Source organism: Argopecten irradians, chromosome 13, assembly GCF_041381155.1.
Source record: "Argopecten irradians isolate NY chromosome 13, Ai_NY, whole genome shotgun sequence".
NCBI lineage: Eukaryota > Metazoa > Mollusca > Bivalvia > Pectinida > Pectinidae > Argopecten > Argopecten irradians.
In genome coordinates this window covers 12,506,845-12,525,673 of record NC_091146.1, presented here as the reverse complement: position 1 = coordinate 12,525,673, position 18,829 = coordinate 12,506,845, and the positions used below count along the sequence as shown (strand labels likewise).

The following is an 18,829-nucleotide window of genomic DNA, read 5'->3' as shown; positions in this document are numbered from 1 at the left end:
AATCCCATAGAAACTGCCCACATCCCAATTTTCTTGGACCTTTGCATATTGAAAGTACTACTAGTTGTTCCTTAAAAATGACACTTCTTTTTCCTTTTGTGATTTTGAAAAGGCCCAAATGACCTGAATTCTTTGTAGGCATTTTCATTAAAACTACCAGCCCAAACATGCCAAAAAAGGGTTAGCCTTTGTGAAATATTCTATATTTTTTATTCATAATTCATTTGAGTAGATCGTATACTTTATATTTAAGACATTTCTTTTAGATTTTTAACGGCAAATTTAGTTTGAAATAATATTTTTTTATGAAGAAAATAACACTATTTTGGAAAAAACCTAAAACGAAACATTGCTCTTTGTCAATTCATATTACCCTGTTACTGGTTTTGTCCACAATTCTACTCCAAATTAGAAATACTCCTATGACATTTTCTGTCTATGTGTAAATTAGGTTCAAAATTAAAATCCGGAAAAACAGTTGTATAGTGACTTAAAAATAAAGAGTGCATGTAGCAATGGACCATTTCTTTGTTAGTATACCTAGTTATACATTTCCATTTCATGATTCCAGTGTCCGATATAAGTGAAAATCAGTGTACAATAATAGTTTTTAATTTCTAATATCATGGTAACACGTTTTAAAATATTGGTTGCCATGGTAACAAAAATGAGGCCTCTGAGATAGTAACAGTTTTAATTACATTGTTGCCATTGCTTCGAGATAAAAACCGTCTGATTGCTCAATATTAAGATTCTAGCCTTTGTGGTGCTGGTATTATTTTTAAATTATATATATTTTATTTTAAAATCAATTGTCACTCTGTTTCCCCTCTTTAAGCATATTTAATTTAAAATAGTTTTTATCTACATCAGAGAGATAATTTCAATTTATATCTTTTGCGTTTTCCAGAATTTCATTTTTTTGAAAAAAAAGTATCTGTTATGTACGGTGGCTGGGAGCGGACATGAAATAAATAAAATTATTGCGTTCCCACGCAATACTATTTCGTTCCCACGCAATAATATTTCGTTCGAACGCAATAGTATTTCGTTCCCACGCAATACTTTTTCGTTCCCACGCAATAATATTTCGTTCGAACGCAATAGTATTTCGTTCCCACGCAATAATTTTATTTATTTCATGTCCGCTCCAAGCCACCGTAGTTATGAGATTATACCTATAGCATGATTTTAAAATGGTTTAAAAGTGTGGACAAAATCGAGATCATGCCAAATATTTCGAGCAAATTAAATATCCTCAATTTTTATCCTGACAAAAATTTGATTTATTTTTGTGCTTCAAAATCAATTTGTCGTAAAAATAATTCGCAAATATCATTATAAATGGATATAAAATGAAGAATAAAGTATCTTTTATTATCAAAAATAATTATCTTTTTTAAATATGTTCAAAAGATGGCCATAGCCCAAAGTGATTTTAGAAAACATAATTTCACGCCCTTTATGTCTTTTATAAAACATACAAAATAAATAAAAAAAAACACATAAAAAGTAGTTATGTACCTAGACCTCTAACACTGCAAGATTTGAAAAATATCGACGCATGGGCGGATTTTGCAACCCCACCATTAAAGTAAATTAAGTTACATATACCGTTACTGGTAGACCCTAAAAAGATGAGTATATCATACATACCCGTCTCATTCATATCGCTGAGTAAGATTTTTTTTTTATTCTGTAGTTAAAGACAACATAATATTATGTCCCTTAAATACAGACGCCGACCGGGGGTATGAACTATTCCTTCTACATTTCTGTAATATCAATGACTCTTCTTAACGGAAAGGTTTTCGATCGCAATACCCTACAACTTAAACTAAGAAGAATACAGAAGGATGTCAAAAATGATAAATCTGCTTGCGACCATATATGAGAACAAAGAGAACAAAATATTCGATTTCGATGGTACAGTGCCATGCCGTAAGCCTGGCAAAACTTTGCCACCAATGCAATGTTTGATTTATTGCCATTTCAATGTAAATTGCTTAAACCTCAACCTTTAGATATTTTTTTCAACATAACCCCATGATGGTCCTTATGAATCCAGAAAATACATCATTATTATGTGAGTTAATGTTGCGTTTCATTTAGTTGTTCATTGCTTTATTTGTTGTACATTGTAATACATATTTCAACATGACGGATATCGATGTCGTCGCAATGTTTAGGTGTTCTGCGTTTGAGTGCACTAGTTGACACGAAGGCCTTTAATTGTAAATCTCGGACTTTTGGTACTTTTCTTACGTTTTATTGATATGTTACATATTGAACATGTAATGATCAAACAATTGGAAATATGCATTGAGCGAAAACATACATTTTGATGATAGGATTATCACACATCTGTTCTGGTTATGTTTTGTATTAATACTACTATTGATGTGGTCATTAGTTGCTGATGAAATAACAATGATTTTACCTATATTCACATGGAAAACACCTTAAGTGAGTAAGGTGTTATATATTGGTGGGATAGATGAATTGTATCCCACCGTTTTGCTTGTTGCAGTATGCTTATCTGCTCCCGAGTAGTCTCTCAAGGAAGGTTGAAATCAGCTCATGTGAGCGCAACACTTAAGTCCACTAATCTTGGCTCCCTGTCATGTATTTATATAGTGCTGATGATGTCTTCAATGTGGATTATGTATATTTCAGTACCGATGATCTCCTCCCTCCTGCGCACTTAATTAGTGGTTGACTTTGTTTGTTTTACTTAGTTTGACGTTGGCACACAGTGATACTTTAGTAGCTTTAAGAGTTTGTTACATTCTACGACCGTGACTTCCATCATTTCTGCTCGGTATCCAAATCCCTGATAAGCAAGTACAGTCTGTATGTGTGTTTAACGATCTTTTACTTGATGATTCCGGCTTCGATGAATTGCTACTTCCAGCCCCTCATCATTTTGATACGTTTGCAATATTTTCTATCATATCATTTGCTTCCATTTTAGTATCGTGCCATGTAGGCTGATATAACTAAAATGTCTCGATTTGTTTTAGAGTGACGCATTGAAATATGCAGCAGGTGGAGGGCATACAGACATCGTAAAACTGTTGTTGAGCCACAGGGCAGACCCTAATAAGGTGAGTACATATATCAGTCTCAATCATGTCTTTTAGTAAGATTTTGTAATAAAAGGGCAAAGTAATATTATTTTAATGTTTTACTACGTGAAATAAACATGACGGCAAGTTAAGCCATGTATATGTCAATTGAACCATAATATATATTTTCCTATATTACTATCTTTTGAAAATGGATATACGGTTAGGCTTAATTTGACTTATAACCAATTAAACTAAATGTGTTTTTAATGTATCGCGGGACATAATCAGTTTTCCCTTTTCGTCCTAATAACTGTGAGTTAGTTGACTATCACTGCATCAGACAGCAAAACAACGAAAGTAATCTTCAATGTTAAAATAGAGTTCGCAAGTAACCTTGCCTTTGTTTGGTATTGATAAAGTAACAGTTTACTGACTACACTGTATATCTGCTACAATATTTCAAAGATATCCATGAGTCTGTCTATGATAACACCTTTTACATGTCGGATCCCGCCGTCTGCCATTTAAACTTTACAAGGATTACATTACTGATGCTGCCGATATTGCTGCTTGATATCTTCGTTATTTCCGCCACTCTCACTTGCAATAACGGGTCAGCTGTCCGAGAGATTACATGTTCAATGTAGTTGAAACACTAGAATTTCATCGAGGTGGGTGGTCGCTCCTTTACATGGCAAGTATGCTACCATGGACTATGTGGCCTTCATTGTTTATGGCATTTATTGTCGAATCTACGGACTTATTCCATCTCTTCAACATTACGGTAGCTCTTAGGCATCTGAGCAGGGAGTAATGAATTGTCACTCTTTACTGGCATTCCCGGCACTTACTAGATCACTGTATATCTGGTCCAGGTTGTGAAAACACTCGTCAAATATCATCCTGTAAAATTATATGTTGTAGTCCGGAGACTTAAGCATACAATCGTGCACTTGGTACACCTTTACTTTGACCTAATACAAGGTATTTGAGAACGGGACCCCAAGCGGCGGATCTTGCTGCTGACGGCCATGGCGGCTATTTTTCAAAATAGACGCCATAAAAATATCAAAAGTTTAATATCTTGAAAACTAAATGATGCATAATCCTGCTTGATTATTTTCCCCATCAATTAACATAACTAGTGGAAGTTCAATGAATCGAAATGGATGCCGCTTGTATTGACGACTACTGACTATGTCAAATCACGGTCTAGCGCTTGTAAACTGTCATATCTACCCCGGTAAACGGTTAATATTACAGTCCAACTCTGTGTTTAATAGACAGGGATATCTTAACTCGAGGATACAATTTTAATAGTTTATATCACGATGCTCGCCGAGTGCTATAAACGTAAAAGTTATCCCGATTGTTCAGATATCCCTGTCTACAAAACGCAGAGGTGATTGACTATTTTACTGAAATGCTTTATCCTAAATAGTCCTGCTTATTGAAATGTAATATTTACAGAGTTCATCTACATCGTAAATATGTATGTATGACGTTCTGTGGTGTAAATATTAAAAGAAATATATAAGATTAAAAGTATCAGTGAAAAACTTTTTTTATTCACTGTTTCCTACACCAGTCGTCAGAGGTATTGCCTATTTCTGTCATCATTTATTTTAAGAAAATGCTCCATTTAGTAAAACTAAGCTATTCCTCTTTTTGGCTTAAAAATAAGAAATTGCACGTTAGGAGTTCTTCAATTGACGTTCTTTGTGTCTGATATATTTAAGACATTGAAAGTCAAGCTTATTCAAGTAAACAAATCATTTGGAATACTACAGGCCCACTATCACAGTTCTTTAGGCGTTTCGCATATTGAAAAGCAGCATATCAGTTATTGCCGAGAAGTCGTTTATGTTTGAACCCTGTGACCGTCACTTGACGTCAAGGTCATTCATTCGACGAACATATTTGTAACCATTAATTCAAGAATACATCAGTTTTAACATCATGTTTCGAGATGCCTTTAAGTTATTGAGAAGAAGTCGTTTGAATGAAAAGTTTATGCACGTCGACGGATGATCACCATAGTAGACCATGGGCTAGGAGGGTCCCACATGCACCCCCCTCCAAAAAAAACACCTCCGAACCAATATTTTTCTGAACCCTTAGGACCCATTGATCACAAATCAAAATGTAAACATTGCATAAGTTGGAATTAACTTCCGGTTATGGTTAAAAATGGTGATTTTTTTCAGCATTTTTTTATATTTGGCTTGACGCAGCAAAATGTTTCGACAGTTTTTTGACCACTTATCAATCAGTTTAAGCAATAAAAACAACAAAAACCAATGTTTACATCGTATAAGTTCCGGTTATGAAGTCAATTAGATGGACAGCATCTCGAATTTCACTGAAAAATGAAAGATAGTCATAACATTGACATTTTTCAACTGAAGTAGACAAATTGGAGTGGGACGACTGGCTTCTTGGTGTCTTCGGCGGCATACTTCAGTTATATAGCACTATAAAAAGGGCAACAGTTCCACTATACAAGAAGACGTAATACGAATATACCGCAGTCTCACAAAACACGCACCTCGCACACATACACACAACTCACTGCATACATGGGAGGTAGTCCTTACATGACCTGGCTATTAATATGACGTTAATTAATCAAACAAACAAATAGACCAGGAGACAGAACCCGGAGCCTACCGCTCAACCAAAGGCCAAAGGTGGGATGGTGTCAATGGAGACGTTCGGAAGTAGAAAGTAAGTTAGGAAGAGGAGAAAAGATAAAATTATAAATTAAGTCGCCTTTTAAGACCATGCAATAGGGGCAGCAGGTACAATACTAACGCCCTATCTGTAGGGCCAGATCCACCAAAGTCTATTATAGAAGTGGAAGTAGTTGCTTCTGCTAAGGAAGTAGGACAACTTTTTCGCCCGTTGTCAATATAATGTGACCGGCTGGAGTGTGTTGCTTGGTGTCTTCAGCGACATGCTTTAGTGATATAGCACTATACAATGGCAAGAGTTCTACAGTACAAAAGGACACAACACAAATATAACACAGTCTCCTATAGCACACACCACGCACTTCATACACAGGACACTGTATACATGGAATGCCGTCCTTACATGGGCATGGCTGTTAATAGGACGTTAATTTAATCAATTAATCAAACAAACAAACAATGAAAACGATTTCATAGAGTCACGAATGGCGCTAACGTAAACTGGTTGATTCGTTGATTTTACTGACGTCCTACTACAGCTATAGCATTTCAGGACAGTGTCCCGTGTATGCCATTTCATATATTCTATGGTGTTGTCCCACCAAAGGACAGAAAGAAGAATATTCGTCAAAGTTTCTTTCCATAATTAATTAAGTAACAATAGTATTTTCTTGAAAATAGCAATATAAACATTGACCTACCAATTCCAATATAAACTAATTGATATAGGTTGTTCCGTCTTCTTTTGTTCCAAGAAGTAAGATATATGTAAAAATATCCAGCAAAAATGAAGCTGGTAGAAAGTAATGGCCATTGAAGGATGCACTTTCATGTAGGATGTTGGATAAGAAAAAAAAAACCGGCAAGTGTTTTGGTGGTAATATTTCGCGACCCTAGGTTCCTAAAGGTAAAATGAGACAAGACATATGGCGCCTCGTCTGATGGATGTCTGCAAAAACAGGTACCGAATTTAGCCACCGTTTACGATCATGCATTAGGGATAGCAGGTGTAATTCTGATACTCTCCTTGAGACGATGTCAACGCTGATGGTCCCCTGTAACAAGGGGCAAAGGACACATACTGCCGTATTTTATATCTATTATCTTAATGCTTATACAGGTTCTGAAATGCAACATGACATTGTGTATATGTTAAATCATAACTCTCGGCATTTTGTGTCCCACTCTTTCAAAACGGATAAGTAAAATTTTCGAAAAATATCATAATTATCAGTTCACGATGATAATTTCATGGTTTGATCGAATTACGCACCTGATCATCACATTCTACTGTTACAGTTAAGTCGATAAATACTTGACAGTGTATTCTCAGTACTTTGCTACTATGACAAAAACAGGGTTGGACGATACTTACCTAACAGAAATTGTCAACTTGAGCTGTGTATGACGAACCGATGATAGCCTGAATATAATTTCAAACATTAATATTTTAGGGTACTCGCGTAGTGTCTTCCTTATTCTGTTGCTCAAACGAAAATTTTAACAATTGCAACGATCGTATTTGCTGTGAAATTTGATATTTACTTTCGATTTGTTATAGAATGATATTGGATACAGCCAAGTTTGATATGTCGTTATAAAGGCAATCTTATGTGGTATTTTCAGTCACAACAAAAACATGATTTAATTGTTTTCACTATTAGTCCAGCGGATTCGAGCAGAAATTTGGTCAAATTGTGCACTTTTTGATAAAAGCATGAAACTTGGCACATATCAAGAACACAACCAAAGGAAACCTTTAAGGACCCAGGCCATTTCAAAAAATTACCAAATGACGTCATGGCGGCCATTTTCCAATATGGCCGCCACACATATTACTTATTATATTCCAAAAACATCATGTCATAGTTATCAAAAATTATTTCAGATTTATCAAAAATTATTTCAGATTGATTTGACATTAAGAACATAGCCAAAGAAAACTTTTAAGGACCCGGGACATTTCCAAAAATAGCCTATGACGTCATTACGGCCATTTTCCAATATGGCCGCAACACACATTTCTACTTATTGCATGTCTTCACATTGTTTTAGTTATCAAAATTCATTAAGATTAAAATATCATTAATTTGACGAGAATACAACCAAATGAAACTTTTTAGGATCCCGGCCATTTTCAAAAATAACCTATGACTCACGTATATGAGGTATGCCAGGTGAAAAGCCTAATGGACTTTAAATTTACCAGTGTTAATGCAGTCATAATAATGGTCCAACCGGGGTTTAAATATTATTGACATATATGTATCAATTTAATTAAAGAATAAAAATCGTATCGTTACCGGATTTCCACACCTCTTTTATTTATTATTGGGAGAATGGATGCTGTCAAGACTTTAGTATTTTCCATTATTGTACAAATATCAACTGTAACCTCTAGTCCACATGTTATACCCTTAACAAATTTCAAGTGTTGTTTTTTTTTCATTTTGTATTAGGAATAGTAAAACTGGCAACTTCAAAGGAAATCTCTTAATTAGTTATTTTAAAAATTATAAACTATGATAGTGAATCTTTAAAACTTATTTGGATAAAGACGTGTTTGGACAAAAAAAAAATATGCAGGTTGGAAAAAAAGTTATTCACTGATGACATAGAACATGTTCGGGAAATGAAATATGGAGCTTACCAAAATGTGGACTAAAGGAAGTTGCAAAAAGGTATAAGTTTGGAAAATGTTGGAAATAAATCATGTTTATTTGAGATCTTTACGAGATCATTCCAACAACCCAAGGTGTTGTTCTCTATCAGCCCATATAGTTCAATAAAACTATATTCTATGTAAACGACTTAATGCATGGAGATGGAAATGTTATGTTTTTTAATAGTCTTGTTCAGAAATACCACGTAAATATAATTTTCATGAACTATAATAGAATTATATGTGCAAGGCTTAGGGGCTGGATAAAGATGATTAGGAATTACGGGAAATATTTATTGTGTATTACAAAATAATTTAGAGCAACTGAAAAATATTGAAAAACCGTCTCGATATTTCTATCATAAATTATTGTCCACAGTGATTGTCTATCCTGAACAAATTCACGAGAGGTGGCATACTAATTTAGATATTAACATTAATCAAGATCAGTCGGATAGCATCACACTCTTCCATTCCATGATCAAAAAGACTCAAAATTGCAAAGTTTACAATACAGAATCACTCATAGAATCTTTTTCATGAATTGTATGTTTTTAGAATGAAGACTACAATATTGTACCTTTTCTGGGATTTTCCACATAGTCGATCACTCTTAACAGGTCTTATAAATATTGTACAACTTAAATATAATGTTGTATTAGAGAGAAATCATGTTACTTTCTTATTTGTCTTGATTGATAATGTCCAAATGGGAGTATAAATATGTACACATTACTAAGAAAAATACATATCTTTGATGTGACAGTACGGGAGCGTTCCTAATTGGAACACATGTATGACATACATATTATATAAATATTTACAGAAATTACTCGACCTATATGCTAACTCCAAGTGCAGCAAATAAGATCCGGCAGAAATGGGAAAGTATCAAATCCATATTAGAATGAAACTTACAATGCTTTATAGTAGTTTTTCTATATATTATTATGTCGAAATGTATGTTTTCATAAAAAACACTTGTTCAATGTTTATTTTATATATGTGATTGTGGCAATAAAAATTATCCAAATGAAAAAATGTTATTGTGAAACAAGCTATATCAAGAGCGACTGGGGGAACATACGATGGCGGTAACAATGTAATGAAATATGTAGTATAAAGTGTTCTTTTTTATATTGTCTGGCTTGTATATATCCGTATATCCGTTACGTTTTTGCAAGGAATATTGAAGACTTTGTTTCTAAATGTCAGCTAATAAAGTTATATATCAACAATGTTAGTGGTACACAATAAGTGTAGATATACCGTATCTTAACGTCTAGTGCAAAATATGGTTTAACTCTTTCACCACTGTAGGCCATAATGGACTCGTTAGTAGCTATGGTTTCAAGGAAGACACCAATGCTGTTGTTAGGTTCACTCAATTTATTCATTAAGATAATACCCTGTAATATGAATTACATCATATAACCATTTAATACACAATTATCTATATACATACAATTATACGGCTATACTCATATGTTCAATATTACTTTACATGTTCTAACAGAGAGTTAACCAGTTCGTTATCAGAACATATATAATAGCAATTTACAACATCTATATGTATAGATGGCAACTATTACATAATCATAGCATATATAAAAATACCCACCTCTTCAGTGTGAAGAGGGTTTCACCGGACCGTCGTCCGACGAGCTCGAACCACTCGTTTTATACAGCTGTTGAAATATTGAAACAATACAATAAATGAAAACAATACTAATACCATCGCAATCACTCTTTGTCTGAATAATTATACCCGGTATTAAAATTTATCGAAATTCCAAAAATGATAAGTTACTTTTAAATAAAACGATTACCATAATCAAATATATTATATAGATATTATATCATATTATGCTAATAATATTTGAACTACATACAAGTACTTACAATTATGTATTTGGCTAATTTCCTATGAGTCTGCAATTAGTTCATCTACTAGAGATCGATGTTGCCTCTTGGTCATCCAAACCCCAAGTGACCAATACCCCAGATAAACTACCCAACATTCACTCTACGTAGACAATAGACTAATACCATATAAGGACACAAATATGATTGACATACACGTTACGTCACATTCACATAACGCATCGCTCTCACTCACACGTGCCTTTTCCGCGCGCGCGCCAACGATTTTGTCGCATAGTGTATCCGCGACCCGCGAATATCGCTACACGAACCATACGCGAATGCGCACTAAAATATAACGTATACAAAATAAAAGTGGTAAAATAACACTACTACACTCGTACAGATAAATGCATGTTAGAGTCTACTAAAGTGCAATCTGTCGGTAGGTGATCGTCCAATCACTCTTGCACCTCGCCCATCATTTTTACTGGATGATTTCTTAACTCAGTAATCATACTTTTCATATTATATCAGCCGAATATGGCAGGATCTACCATTGGCTACATTGTACTAAAATGCCACATAGAAATGAAATAAAAGAACGACGAAAAGCACTATGATGAAAAGAGACTAAAGACAGAAAAGCAAATTTTCAAGGTCAACACATCGAAAAATTTAACAAAACAAAAAGGTGACAAATGAGAAAAAAAAACAAAACAAAAAAGAAAGAAAAACTATAAAAAAATAGTGGAAATATTGTAGGTAAGGTACATATTTTTGTATAGAGTAACTTAGTTGGTTTTAAGCATGTAAGTATGTGTTTATGTATGAGTAGGTATGAACTCTTGATATAAACGCGAGAGAGAAAACATGAGTGAAAGTGAAAAAAGAGAATATTGAAAAGAAGAATATTTGTATGACGTAATTGCTAATGAAAGGGTTGAAGTGAAAAGAAAATAGTAGTGAAAGGAAGAATATTTGAATAAAGATATTTGGTGATGTAATTACTGATACCGATAAAAAGTTAAATAGAGTCTACTAAAGTTACATAGGGATACGAATAAAATATCAATCAATACCATTTTGATGTTACCTTTTTTGGTTAGCTATAAGAGCTGAAAAAAACTGATTTAAGCATAAAAATAATAATAATAATAATATTATTATGTTCTAATGTTCTATTTTTTTTGCCTTTTACTTCATAAAACTGGGAATTTTACATTGCAGCCTTAGCTAGTGTAACCTTTAAATTGTCATTGTAATCGTTGTTTTGCCATTCCCGTTTTCTAGGGTGACTCCCTGAAAGCAGCAGTATACAGCCATAACATCGAAATACTGAGGCTACTTCTTGACAATGGGGCCGACGTCCAATTGGTAAGTTATATAGTTTTGCTAAACTCTTTAATTATTACTTTTTATACTTAACATCGCGATGGATTGCCAAATAACTGATATCCGACTAGTAATTAGTTATTTGTCAACATTGTTATGACCCAGAATAACAGAAATGAGAAACCAGCAGCTAAATTCAAAACACAATTTAATTATATATATAATATTATACAGAAATGATTTACAATATTTTCAGGCAATTGGTGGTGGTACAAGAGTAATACGATAATTTAAAATGTTACTTATCTGTATGTGAATGTCCTGATATAATCCGTAGCCTTCCAGGTTCCTAATTAACAATGTCAACAAGGAACACGAGGAAAATAAATGTCCACTGATAATTTGTGAAGTTCCAGGCAATATGAATAAATCTACACAATGAGTTGTAACACTCCACAGAGAAAATCACAACAGCTCTCCCAATATAATCTAATATGGCGCTGTACAATTTTTGATATGTCTAATTACAGGTCTCATTACAGTTCTGATAAGCCTAGGTCAGCTGGAGTACATATAGCTAAACCCTAATTCAAGAATGTTGGAGAACACTCTACTTCTAGAAATATCTAACTAAAACAATAAACAAATAAACACACAGAACTTTCTAGAAATAGACCATTCAAGATCCATACTTATAATCAACATGTTTACAAACATGTATATTTCCACATGATAATATTCTAGAAATATCTAACTTAAAACAGTAAACAAATAAACACACATAACTTTCTAGAAATAGACCATTCTAGATCACTACTTTTAATCAACATGTTTACAAACATGTATGTTTATACATGATATTATTCTAGAAAGTTCTATAACCTAAATCAATGATATGACCTAGGATGTATTGATAATATAGCTATAGGAGTTATCTCCCTTATCTAATAACTGCATGTATTTAGTGTGATATATAACAACATGACCATTTATATTATAAGACTCTTTCATATGTGGGTATGAAAGATAGGGTTATTTGAGGCTTGTCGAGGGTTTTACAACATTTTGTGACCCTCGGGTCTGTGGTTCCTCTGTGTTTTGTTGGCATTTCACTTCTTTGATTCCCCGCCATTTTAAAATAAAATCCAAAAAAGCTACTGCAAGTCAGTTCAAAATACATGAAAATTGCGTGATATTTTCAACGCAAATCTGTTGTTTGTTTCTGTTCATGTTAACCCAGCCTAGTTTCTGAAAAAAAATGTTAAAATTGTACCGATAAAATAGTAATTTTGTTGAGGCTGAGACGTAAGGAGACTGTATTGCATGGATAGCTATATGCAATACAGCCTCAGGCGACATGAATATATTGCCCGAGACCAGCCAGTATTACACGTGTAGGTATGAGAGAATAGAGGTATATCATCTTAGAGAGTAGTTGTATGAATTTATAATACTCTAAAAAAGGATATGATGTGATTATGTGCATCTTTTCTCCGAAAAGGATCCATTATAAAAAAAGGTCAGTCAAATGAGGAGTGTCGATTTGGGTCATCTGGTGGTCATAACCGATAAGCATTATATTTTATTTACAGATATTCGGGGGTTAGGACATCATGATATGGCATATGGTGAAGGTCAGGTCGGATTCCTTGCGAGTAGCTGGGGGGGGAGGTCTTAAACAGACGGGTCAATTTTCTGTTTAGTCCACATAAGATAAACTTGCTCAAATATTACAAATATTGCTCAAATTATTACTATTATTCAGCGATGAATATTTTTTGCCTTTGATAAACCATATCATAACACATACGTATCTGTAAACAAAAATAATACTTATCGGTCATGGCCACCACAGGGCCCAGATTGACAGTCTTCATTTTAAGACTTGAGGCCAATGTCATCCCCATTACGTTATCACGAAGTAAGAAAATACGTTTGTAGTAAAAACGAATACTTAATTATTACCTCAATTTTGTCATAAATGATACATAGAAACCATTGGATGAGGTTTCTAGTGGTCAATATAATAAGCAAGAAGGCCAGTTAATAAATGAAATGTGTTGATAGACGATATTACAAGGTCAAGGTGAGTAACTCGTACATGACAATTATTTGATTAAGAACACGAAATTCGACAGTCCGGGAAATTCGTAATCCAGACAGTTTAGGCAGTAAACGAAGGTGTCAGGATTATTGAGGATCCACTGTATATGTATGCCAAAAGACGAGGCGATTCCATCAGCGTATTCCCTTTGAAATATTATCTGTTACATTAATTACCAATGGCGGTATTCCCGGATTACCCCGTATATTTCTGAAAGATATGAGGGTCTAAATACATGTATACTAAATTCCTGTGTAAAATCACATCGGAATTAAGTATATATATGTCACCCATTTTGCAAAACGATTATAAGCCAGTATTCTATAAATCTGAGAACAATAAAATCTGGGAACGTTTATGTAACGTCATATATTATCTTCTTAAATGACGTATACTTTAAATGGTATTTATAGTATCATTTCACTGTCAATTGATTTGCCTTACAGTCCAAAGCATTGCGATTCGCTGCAGTAAAGAGACGGGGAGATATGGTATCGTTTCTCCTAGTACGAGGAGCAGACCCCAAACAGGTAGAAAAAAAGCCGATGATTATTCTTGATGATTATGATTTATAACTATGCAAAATGTAAAAAAAAAAATCAATGAAATGGTATGCCATATTTGGTAACAATGATATCAAACTATCATTTTAAATCATATTTAAAATCGTTTATCACTTTATGTTTTACACAATTGGAAGAGAACCCAAATGTATTATTCAATTTTATGGCACAATGGCCATGGTAGGAAAATGAACAAAAGCTTTCCAACACGGAAGTATATATTGATATATGCTCAATTTTATTATCAGTATGTTTGAATTGATTTCATCTTAACAATATTTCATAGCCTTTAAGGAGATATTCATTTCATATTTGTATATTACGATCTGATACCTATTAAGGTTATATAACTTAATTAGCCTAATTCCAATGAACTGAATATGAATATATATAAATTTAATTTGTTAAGTGTAAATGAGCCTGAGATTTTATTCCACTATTTCGCAGTTAATTAATTCTGCGCATCTAATACAAACTTTTCTGAAACTTGCATATACATTCGCAGCTGGACTCGGATTATTGTGATGATGATGATGAGAAGGAGGAGAAGGATGATGATGATGATGATGCTGTAAAAGAAGTCATCGCAAAAAAAACAAGGTGAGTTGGAAAAAAATTAAATGACTTTGATATAACTCAAAATAATGTACAGATATGTTAGCTAGAATTTATGTTGCATCTATAGCGAAGGACATTCGAAGCCGTCACATCTGTTTTTGTCATTATTTCAGAATTTAGATTTATTTTTATTCAACAATTCGATTTGTCCCTTTAGACATTAACCCTCAATGCCGTATTACGGTTTCATCAATTATTCTTTTAGATTTAAAAACTAAGAAACGGATATGTCTGAAAGCATCGTTAAAGATGCTCCACCGCCGACAGAGCATAAATGATATTCATTATTTGAACGATAATTGGTGTTCAATCGTGTGTATGTATGTCTAATTAACACAAAAAATAATATAGTTATTTTCATTTTGCCTTTTGTGCATGCGCAATCAGTACATCATTCCATATAGGATATAGTGCGTCTGAATTTTTTCGGGATGCAATTAATTATTTTTCATATTTTTAACTTGACATAGAATAAGAAGCTCAAACTTTTCAATGGTGGCAATGGTGTAAAGTAAGTAGTTTTTGTAACTGAAGAAAAATACTAAATCGCCTGCTCCTGTTTTTTATAGTGAAAAAAATAATATTTGTCGGCGGTGGAGCATCTTTAAACGGACAAGTATTCAGAAATGTACAAATGTACCGACTAGTCCGGGAACATATTACGAGTAAAGACAAATAAGGGATCGGTGATTTAGTAGCAACGGATAGTTACGAATTACACAGATGGCGGATACCGTAAAGTTAAAAACAAATTTCATCTTGATACATGAAAAAACTATCAGTTCATTTTAAAACAAGATTACGTGTGTGATATTCTTTGTAGAAGTAGCTGCATTATTACTAAATCAAATAAAGGAAATCCCTTGTTTCTTGATGAATACCAGTTATATTCCATCGAGTGAAGTGAACAATTTGATATTTTTTTCACGAGTGCGAAACATACATGTATTCAAAAACAAAATATTAAAGCTTTCACCTCACGAGAGTAAATATAACTGATTTTCATCAAGAAACAGGAAACATTCTATTTATTATTTATTACATTGTTTTTCTCGCTTCCATTGACAAAAAACCCCATCATTACTAGTTCCGTCAACGGTTATTCCGCGATTGTATTCTACAAACTTATTTAGCCTTGCGATTATTACGTCGTATTTTTGTAGCAGCATAACGGCTTTTTACACAAAAAAATATGACGTCATTTTCGAACACAAAGTGGATTGAAGTATGTCGCGGTTATGTTTACCGTATAAACTTATATTTCATTGCGAAAAATGTAAATAAATGTGTTAATATTTAGTACAGTGGTGTAGTAAGGGTTCTTATTTTTCGTTGCAGGAAAAAAAGCTCGTTATAACCGATTTTATTGATATTGATGTGTATTTTAATCAGGTGTTTTCATATGATAGACATTTTTTGTGTGCTAAAGATAGAAAATGATACCAAAATGTCCCTTAATCGTATTGCTTCATCGATACGTTCTTTATCTGGTCGTACAAGGTCATTGTGATGTGCCAATCAGGAATTAGAAAACCAATAGAATCATTTGAGTAAAACAAAAGTCAGTCTTAAAGTATAATACATCTACCACACAGATGGGGGAGGATGGAGAAGAGGGAATTGTGAACGTCATAACCATTCAGCCAGTATCTCCACTATTATAACATTAAGTTACCAATCGTTGTAACTGTCCATTGGTTGATTGCTTTAAGCCAACAAATATTCGTTTACTTTTTGTCATGAAGGTACTACGACCAAAACGATACATGTGCCATTCATATAATTGACATTTTCTTCAGAATTTGAACAAGGAAACCTTAGTCATTTGGTCCCAGTATATCAATATAATCTTATTTTAGTCTTACTTTAAAAATGACATACTAATATGCATACTAAATCTGATTGTAATATTGATATCAAAACATAATTTCATTAAAAAAAATAATTTAACATTGATTTTGAGATTATTTCCTTATGCAATATTACCATTTAAACCCGGCAATTCGGGTTTCCTTTGTTCTGAAGTAGACTGAGGGACGCCTTCTTCAATTTTAAAGAGGTGTCAGAGCCTCTAGGAGCTGCTCTCTTTTATTATAGAACATTTTAAAAGGTTAACGTGACCTACATGTACTCAAATATGTGAGATCATATATAATCAGGTAATGGGAGTAACAGAGTTGAGATTATATACAACCGAGTAATGGGAGTAAAGGATGTGATATCATATATAACATGGTAATGGGAGTAACAGACGTGAGATTATATATAACATGGTAATGGGAGTAACAGACGTGATATCATATATAACATTGTAATGGGAGTAACAGACGTGAGATCATATATAACATTGTAATGGGAGTAACAGACGTGAGATCATATATAACATTAATGGGAGTAACAGACGTGATATCATATATAACATGGTAATGGGAGTAACAGACGTGAGATCATATATAACATTGTAATGGGAGTAACAGACGTGAAATCATATATAACATTGTAATGGGAGTAACAGACGTGATATCATATATAACATGGTAATGGGAGTAACAGACGTGAGATCATATATAACATGGTAATGGGAGTAACAGACGTGAGATCATATATAACATGGTAATGGGAGTAACAGACGTGAGATCATATATAACATGGTAATGGGAGTAACAGACGTGAGATCATATATAACATGGTAATGGGAGTAACAGACGTGATATCATATATAACATGGTAATGGGAGTAACAGACGTGATATCATATATAACATGGTAATGGGAGTAACAGACGTGATATCATATATAACATGGTAATCGTGATATCATATATAACATGGTAATGGGAGTAACAGACGTGATATCATATATAACATGGCAATGGGAGTAACAGACGTGATATCATATATAACATGGTAATGGGAGTAACAGACGTGATATCATATATAACATGGTAATGGGAGTAACAGACGTGATATCATATATAACATGGTAATGGGAGTAACAGACGTGAGATCATATATAACATGGCAATGGGAGTAACAGACGTGATATCATATATAACATGGTAATGGGAGTAATAACAGACGTGATATCATATATAACATGGTAATGAGAGTAACAGACGTGATATCATATATACAACATGGCAATGGGAGTAACAGACGTGAGATCATATATAACATGGTAATGGGAGTAACAGACGTGATATCATATATAACATGGTAATGGGAGTAACAGACGTCATATCATATATAACCAGGTAATGGGAGTAACAGACGTGATATCATATATAACATGGCAATGGGAGAAACATACGTGAGATCATATATAACATGGTAATGGGAGTAACAGACGTGAGATCATATATAACATGGTAATGGGAGTAACAGACGTGATATCATATATAACATGGTAATGGGAGTAACAGACGTGATATCATATATAACCAGGTAATGGGAGTAACAGACGTGAGATCATATATAACATGGTAATGGGAGTAACAGACGTGAGATCATATATAACATGGTAATGGGAGTAACAGACGTGAGATCATATATAACATGGTAATGGGAGTAACAGACGTGATATCATATATAACCAGGTAATGGGAGTAACAGACGTGATATCATATATAACATGGTAATGGGAGTAACAGACGTGATATCATATATAACATGGTAATGGGAGTAACAGACGTGAGATCATATATAACCAGGTAATTAGAGTAACAGACGTGAGATCATATATAACCAGGTAATGGGAGTAACAGACGTGAGATCATATATAACCAGGGAATTAGAGTAACAGACGTGAGATCATATATAACCAGGTAATGGGAGTAACAGACGTGAGATCATATATAATCAGGGAATTAGAGTAACAGACGTGAGATCATATATAACCAGGCAATGGGAGTAACAGACGTGA

At 33.6% G+C, this 18,829-nt stretch overlaps 1 protein-coding gene across 1 annotated transcript in view; it reads left to right on the top strand.

Moving 5' to 3' along the window:
• LOC138305606 (ankyrin repeat domain-containing protein 50-like) overlaps nucleotides 1-18,829 on the top strand; it is a 477,373-nt gene that overhangs the window by 133,444 nt on the left and 325,100 nt on the right. The window lies entirely within an intron of this gene.